This window comes from Vidua macroura, chromosome 13 (genome assembly GCF_024509145.1).
Source record: "Vidua macroura isolate BioBank_ID:100142 chromosome 13, ASM2450914v1, whole genome shotgun sequence".
Taxonomy (NCBI): Eukaryota; Metazoa; Chordata; class Aves; order Passeriformes; family Viduidae; genus Vidua; species Vidua macroura.
This window is the reverse complement of record NC_071583.1, coordinates 4,025,636-4,033,754: the sequence shown is the minus strand read 5'-3', so window position 1 is coordinate 4,033,754 and position 8,119 is coordinate 4,025,636. Positions and strand designations below refer to the sequence as shown.

Here is an 8,119-nt window from a genome sequence, read left to right as displayed (position 1 = left end):
CATGTACAAACCAAAATCCATGCTTTCCTGCTCCAGCACTCTCCTGGTGACACCCTTCAGTTTGTTTAAGGCAAGGACATGTTGGCTAAGAAGGTCCTCACCCTCCCTCTAAATGGCAGCACATATAAATCACTGTTACATAAAGTCTGTATTTCTTTATTAAAGGAGATGCTGCAATGTACTTGAAAATAATGTTGGCTGCTGTGAACTGTGGTGCCCAATCAATGAGAGACATGACAGTCAATTACCCCTCCACTTACTGATTGTCCCCAGCAATCAGCCTGGATCAATACCTTCAATCTCAATTGATAGCAGATATCAAATCTGAAATAGGACATTTCAGCACTTTGGAAGTACTGTTGGAGGGTGTGCAGTGGCCACCATGTTTATTTAATCATTCATTTCACTTCCACCTGCTCCAGTTGGCCAGGGGACAGGCTCTCCAAATGGCTCATGCCCATCCTTTCATCAGGAGTGCCTGGCCAGTGTCAAGAAGGGGGACAGCTGGACTACAGCTCACTGCCCCAGGGCATTTTCAGTGCAGAGAGAGCCTGTGGCAGAGAATAGGGAAACAAAGCTCAGGCCAGTGCAGTAGGGCAAAGCAGGAAAATAAGGAGGGAGACTTGGATACTGAAGCAAGGAAGGTGTTCCCCAAGTTGCTGGTCTGTAGCAGCAACATGTAAGCAGGGCACCTGGAGATGGGCTGCAGTGCAGCCACCACAGTCTTGCTGTTGTCCCAGGTGGCATCTCCATCCATTGCTGCCCCTCATGTCACACAGTCACCATTCAAGCAGTGACATTCATGCTGGCAGAGCACTCAGCTTCACAGGAAGGATGGAGAAGAAGAGCAGGAGGTTGTGCCTGTCTTTGTTACAGGAGACTTAGCAAAGCTTCCAAATATTTGAAGAGCTGTGCCAGAAGCTCTTTCAGAGTTTCCTTCAAAGATGCCAGTTCAAACAGGCTTTTGTAATTGAGAAGAATCATTTGCATTTATAATGATTTAAATACAAACCCATACACACCGGTATGGGTGAGGCAGCAGGGACAGGGCGGATAGGGATGGAAATGGTCTGGGGCAGGGAAGAGCTTCCCTGCAGTCCTGCCCTCCCATTCAAAAGCCTAGTGGGCTTTGATTTTGGTGTCCCTCAGGCATCCCTGCGACCATGGACTGCATGACACCTCCCTGCCATTGCCACCTAAGGCAGCCTGGCCCTCTCACCATGTCAGACCTGTCCTTTTGGTGGCCCTTCAACACCTGTCCTTTGCACAGCAGTACAAGCTCCTCCATGGAATAACCACAGCAGCCAAAAACCCCCTTGCCAACTTCTGGATCAGTGCTTCCAGGTACATGCAGACAGCTTGACTGTGAAGTCAGAGGTCTCTTGCCTGCAGCAATTGCTCCCCACAGGTGACTCCCAACCCCATGATTCGTCACCATGGTGCTGCCAGCTCCTGCAGGCTTCACTGCAGGGAACTGGCTCCTTAAAACACCATGTCCTAGGGTCACATAGCCAAGATGCTTAGCTTTCCCTTAAAAATACTTGGAGACGTAGTAAAAATAGGAGGGGTACCTGCTGCATCCTTGGAATCATGGAGAAAAAGCCGGGAAACTTGAACTCAAGAGCTCAGGATATAACCAGCAAAACACATGCTCTCAGAAATGGTTTACTATTGGGGTCGGCTGTTAATGTCGTTTCAATGTCCACATGTGGCAGAGGCAGGAAAGCAGCTGAAAGATAATGGAGATAAAGCATTATCCCTAGGATCACAGTATGGCCAGAAGCCAAGGCATTCCCCTCTTTTTTTAATACACAATCCTTGTCATAAGATTGAATATCCATCTGGGGGCAGAATTCCCCTACTTTACTCTGCACACTCCCCTCTGAAAGCATTGTAATGCCTTACTTATTGGCATCTTATTTTGATGAATAGTCTGCAATTGGTGCAAAAATCTCCTGAATGGCTTTAGGAGACTCAGGCATGTGATCGTTGGCCCATTTGTACTAAGTACCATCACTCAAAATCTGTATTACTCACAGGATGCTTAAGCCAGAGTATTTTCCTAACAGGCACAGTCCTGTGAGGGGACAGCTAATCATGCTGGGGACTTCTTTGAAGTAGCATAAAGGGTAATTATTTCCCAAAGTCCCATTTAAAAAACACCCTTAAAAACGAAGTTTTGTGCCTTTGGAGAAAAAAAGCCCAACCCCAAGTACGGCAGTGGCGGGAGGAGTGGCTGCCTGCTGGGCTCAGAGCGGCACGGGAAGGAGACATGTCCTGTCTCTGCTCCTTGTCTGGACTGAGATACAGATATTGAGGATAAAAATAGGGAAGAAAAAAGGGACCTTGGAGAAATGTGGGTCAAGTACAAAAGGCTGCTCTTTTTTTTTTTTTTTTTTTTTTTTTTTTTTTTAAATGTAATGGGCAGGGTTAACACAGATCATGGTGCTTGGGAAAAGCAGACCTCAATCAGCAGTGGCAGCAGTGAAATCTCTGAGCTCAGGTGGAATTCTGCAACCTGTTACAGCCCTGAAGGAGCTTCTTTGCTGACAAGCTAGCCCAAACGCCAGACTACTCCTTACCAAAGCTCTTTTCCTCTCAGAATCGCAGGGAAATGCAGGTCCCCGGGGTGGTTTAACACAAGAGCAAGGAAAAAACCCCACTGCTGGTTCCAGTTGCCAATCCCTCCTTGTGCCGTGGAGCAGGAAACAGGAAACACCACCCCCAGCCCGCTCTCCTGGATGGGCTTTGCCCTTTTCTTCAGAATTGCTTCTGACCTGGGCAGCACTGGAGGGAAGTCATGGAGATGCAGCCCACTCTTACTTTCTGAGTGCAGAAATTCATTTGATGAGCTGTGTTCACTTTCCAAGAGCCAGACCTGGACAAGAGCCTGTCTAAGCACCAAAAGAGCTCATTCCTAGGTGAGGAGAAGAGAGGGAAAGGTGGATATTCCATTTAGCTCAAGAGAGGGAAGAAGCCATTCACAGCATATAGAGGCTCCCTCTATTGTGTAGTATTTCTAATTACAACTAATTAGAAATTGTAGCATGCTCCATCCCATGCTTTCAGCCCGGCTTTGAGAAAAAGGTTGGGCAAACATTTTTTCAAGAGTGTTTAATTTATGGTGCCAGAGATGTCACCTGACACCACCAGTGTTGCCTGGCCCTTCGTAAGGAGCATGCTGCTTTGCCCCACTATGAACATGAAGTGCTTTTCCTATGTCCTACCAGGAGTTCAGAGCCCCGGGAAGAGATCCCATCCCTAAGGAGAAACGCCAGAGCAGCACAGCCAGCCCCACTCCAGCTGCAAACCTGCCCAGCCATGACAGCTTCTCCCTGTTCCTACAGCTTGTTTTAAACTTTTTGTATGCTCAAAGAAAGGGAGAAACACACAAGTCCAGAAAAAAGTCATACCATGACTATTTTTAGCATGCCATTGTGTTCAGAAGTTCCCCAGAAATCAAAGACTTTCTGAATTTGCCAGCAACAGTTAAAGAAAATCTATTTCCTTACTGCTGTTCATAATTTAACCACCCTCCCCTCTTATTTGCACTGTTTATACATGAATTCCTACAGCATTATGTGCTTTGTATAAGCAGGAAAAGTCCAGTCCAGACACGGCTCCATGACAGCTCCTCCTGACTAATAACAGAATTATCCTTACATAAGTCCTTTCTCTTCTTTGGCATTTTTTCTCCCTGCAGGAAGGTACTTCCCCACACACCCCGGCAGGATGGAGCTGCTCAGTTCCATGCCTGATGTCGCAGTGCCATCTCATGGCAGCTCCAGTGCCAGCCTCTCAAAGGAGACCCGCTTGCTTTCAGCTCTTTGCAGGTGTCTTCTTGTTGAGCTGTTGAGGCCTTAAATTTATGAACTCGCAAAAAAAAAAAAAAAACAAAAAAACAAAAAAAAAAAAAAAAAAAAAAAAAAAAAAAAAAAACCAGAAAAGATTAAATGACAGTTTCTGGTAATTACTTAAAAACTTAAGTTTCTAAAGAGCCTTCCAAGGAAGCATAAGAACAGAGAACAACCAGCAGAGATAACTTCTTTTTTAAGAAGCAGGAAGGATGGAGATGAGGGCAATGAAGATGTTCCCATCACTTTTGTAGTTAGCTTGACTCCAGAGGGAGAAACTTTACCCTGATTGCTTCTGAAAACATGTAGAGAGGCCACCTCTGCTCTCGTGGTCAGGCATCCTGCTGGGAGAAACTCCAGGAAAGTCACCCACTGACCCCCACCACGTAGTCACAGCAAGAGCGTGGGGGATCCGAGACACAAAGCCAGGAGAGTGGCACTGCTGCTGCTACTGCAGGGTGTAGATGTAGGGAGTGACTAAAAAGCTGCCAAGGAAATACTGAACACAAAAAAACCAAAAAAGTCTCTCCAAAATTATTGCAAAGTGAAAAAAAAAAAAAGCCATCAAGCTTTCTAAGCAGACCAGACCGTGCTTGTGCCACAATGCAGGATCATTTCCCAGTTAACCTGGCAGGCCACCCTGTCCTTTCACAGGCAAATATTATTTTGCAAGGTTGCTAAGAGCCAGCAACGCTAATGCAATTGGGTAAGGATTTTCCTACTCCAAACCCCCCCTGCAAAGACATGCAGGAAAAATCCCTTCTACCTTTGATGGGATTTACAATATGATCCACCCCACGGCTGTGATAGCTCCAGTAGGGAGACAGAGGTGCCAGGATGGGTGCTTCCCTGGTGGGAGGCCACGGAATATGTTTACCCAGGGAAGGCACATCATGGCACAGGATTACATGTACCATCCATCACTTGCTGACTGGGTTGTTTTCTCTTTGCACACTTGTATGGAAATGTAACTACAAAACATTCTTCTGAGCTGTTCACTTATGTGCAAATATAGCTTTAAATGACTTCTCTAGGAAAGAATCCTCACTATTTTATACAAATTGTCTTGCATGTTTATTACACAGAATCATGATCCAAAAAGAAGGGGATCCATCCCATGCCTGTTCATAACTCTGTTACACATTATGAGCTGAACATACTCCAGGCCCCCTCATATGATGAATGATACCTACTTCACTTCCAGCCTGCTCCCATGTGCTTATTTATTTATGGGGGCCTCAGTGCTGATGGATACGCTCCCAGTTCCTCCATGAGACAGAGCACATCACAGGCACTGGGCTTGCAATGGGCAGTTTGGAGAGGGAGCAGTCAAAGCTGAAACTCTGCTCCTGGCCTCACCACTGTGCAGCAACACCCCAGGACTGCTCCAAAACGGCTGCACTTCCCACTGACATTGTTCCCTACAGCTGGTAGTTTCTCCACCACATTTAAAGCCCTTTTTCCTGCCCCTTTACTAGGAGCAGAGCACCAGGCTGGACTCAAGAGCCATGCAGGTGCATGGATGCCCGCCCGCCCACTCCAGGAATGCTGTGCCTGGGAGGTACCCACGGGATGTCTCCTGCTGTATTTAGCTTGGCTGGCTCAGCCAGCCCATTCCATTGTCTGCACAGCCTCGGGGAGAGTGGAAGGAAACGATGTACTGCCCAGCCAAGCAAAACACGGGGAGGTCAAAAGCTGCTGCACGGCTTCTTGGAGATGACACATGCTCCTGAGGCAGGTCCACTTGTCTCCTGGCACGGGAGCATCCTGCAGAGCCCTGCACTAACACCACAGCTCCCAGCCCTGGCTCTGCACACACCACCTCCCTCCCAGGGATGAGGTTCTGTAACCTGGGTGGGAGGAAGCTGCTGGGGTGGGTAGGCCCCGTGCAGAGCACAGCCCCCATTCCCCTGCGCCATGGTACATACGGTTTCAGAAACAATCCAGTGTTCATTACCTTGTCAAATTAAGAAATTGAGAGCTGTCAAAGTGTAGCAAAGATTGGAGGTGGCTTTTATAGCAAACCGTGGAATCTCCCACTGTTTGTCTAATCTAATTTCCTCATCCTCGTTGTCCTAAGAGAATCATTACAAGACAGAGAGATGAAGACAGGAAAAATTTCCAGCTGAAGGCACCTCCCCCTTCCATGTGTGTGTGCAGATGAGAGGGTTTATATAAGCTGTGTGGGATCAATAATTTCCCTCTGTCAGGTTTATGTTTTAAGACAACTCTTAGCTTTCATCCCTTCTGGTTAATCTGCCATGGAAAGAATATAAAAATAAAAATATTCTTTTGTCTGGCGGCAAACACTCCTGTCTTCCAGCACTGGCATTACAAAGGAAGTGCTAGAGAGAGCAACATGTGGCACATCTCAAGCCCCTTCAGTTGAGATAAAGCCTTAGAGGAACCAGCTGCTGTGACAGCAGAGGGTGAACAAGCTGTCCAGCAACAGCAGCAAATCCAAATAAATTAATAGTCAACACTGTCTCTGCTGGGGAAGGAAAGGTTAAAACCATGTCAGCAACTGGTTGGGGACAGGCTTTTGAGGCAAAGCTGCCGTTCCTTGCCTGCTAATTGTTATGTTTTCCAAAGATATTATCAAATAAGTTGTGCTCAACAAACTGCTATTTAATTACTAGAGTAAAATCCTGTTAATTAGCCAGCCCCAGAAGACATCCCTTCATCCCTGTTAAGTGAAATTCCCAACTAATCCCTCCAGCAGCCATTGTGTTGCAGCCTGGAGAGCAGTTAGTGATGGCCACAAAGGTGAGGGGAGCAGCAGAGCTCGGTCCCCACCTGCTGCCAGTGGCCGTCTTCAGCCCTGGGAAGGTGCAGACCAGAACAAGTCTAACACTCAAAAGTAAAAAACTGTTCATTCCTCCTACCAATCCATGGCTCTCCTGCCTGGCTCCAGTTGCTCAGGTGGCTTCAACCACAGCCTGGTCAGCATCTCCTCTTCCCCTGTGCTCTCTTGTGCTGCATCCCCTTCCTTCCTCCACGCCTGTGCCCATGCAAGAGGCTGGCAGTGCCCCTTCAGCTCCACAGCACCCTCCACCTACCACCCAAGCTTTCCCCAGCAGGATGCAGTGAGCACTTTTACAAGGTGCTACAAACACTTTGAAACACAGCCAGAACTCTCCTCTTAGCTCTCATCTCACCTGCCTTCCCAGGTGTATCAAGGATATGAAGTTTCCACAAAATCCACAAAACAGCCTGGATAAAAGTGACAAGTGCTCCAGTTACAGAAGAAGGTTCAGCCTTTCTGGATAGTGCCCGAAGGCATCATTCCAGTGTGGAAGGGATCAGCCAGGGCTTGTTCCCACCCCAAGAGACAAGGAGGTTTCTTTCATTTCATTCTTTCATTTCATTCAGTCTGGAGTTTCTTTGCAGTCTGTCACTATGAAAGTAAAATGTTTTAATTTTACATTGAAATGCCAGCAGAAATTAATTTTGATAGGAAGTTGTAGGCACTTCTCTGATACCCATTTAAACAATTTAGAAGATTTTGAAGTACTAGAGGGCTCATTTAATCAAGTTCAATAAAGCAAATCTCCAGGTGAAAATAATTAATATTTAAAAGAGTATAAAAATTAACTGTTGAACATGATTTGGTATAAATATATCCCTACAGATGTAGGAATGAAAGGACAGTTCAAAAATTCTACTTAGTCTTAAAATCAATGGTTGCAAAATTCCAATATGCAATTTGTCGTGTTCCTGTGAACTTGCACTACCCAGTTTGATCAAGCCCAGTCCTGGATTGTGGCATAAGAGACTCTGAATTTTAGTTGAGAAGATATCCATCAACCCTTATTCTAAGTAATACTAACAACTACTATCAGAATTAAGGCATATGGAAAAAAAAAAATAGAATCCCTGATTTTATAGACTAGTAACTTAGAAGAATGAAAAATTTACAACAATTTGAAATATGGACCTTGATAGTCAGCCTGTAGCTACCCTACCCTACAGCTAGAATGATGTCTCTAAGTCTTTACCCAATGTTGAAGCAGAGAGGTTTTTAATTTTAAAGAGGCATACAAGGCAACAACATAAAAATATCTGCCTGCAGTTGGATGAATAAAGTAATACCTTAAACTGGAAAGCTCCAGTGACATCACCAGATCAGCCCCTTCTGCCAGCAGCTCCAGCTCTACCGGAATCAACATCCATCCTGAAAACAAACCTGGGGAAGAAATAAGAGGCTGTGGCTTGTTTCCAAAAGTAAAAGGAAGCAGAGGGAGAGGTGCATGATTAATTCTCCA

The 8,119-nt window shown here is 46.0% G+C and overlaps 1 long non-coding RNA gene across 1 annotated transcript; it reads right to left on the bottom strand.

Moving 5' to 3' along the window:
• Positions 1-354: 354 nt before the first annotated feature.
• LOC128814164 (uncharacterized) lies at positions 355-1,331 on the bottom strand. Its single transcript, XR_008439280.1, has 2 exons — positions 1,220-1,331; positions 355-551 (listed from the first exon to the last, which is right to left on the bottom strand). It is a non-coding gene; the product is annotated as an uncharacterized LOC128814164 (long non-coding RNA).
• Positions 1,332-8,119: the final 6,788 nt, after the last annotated feature.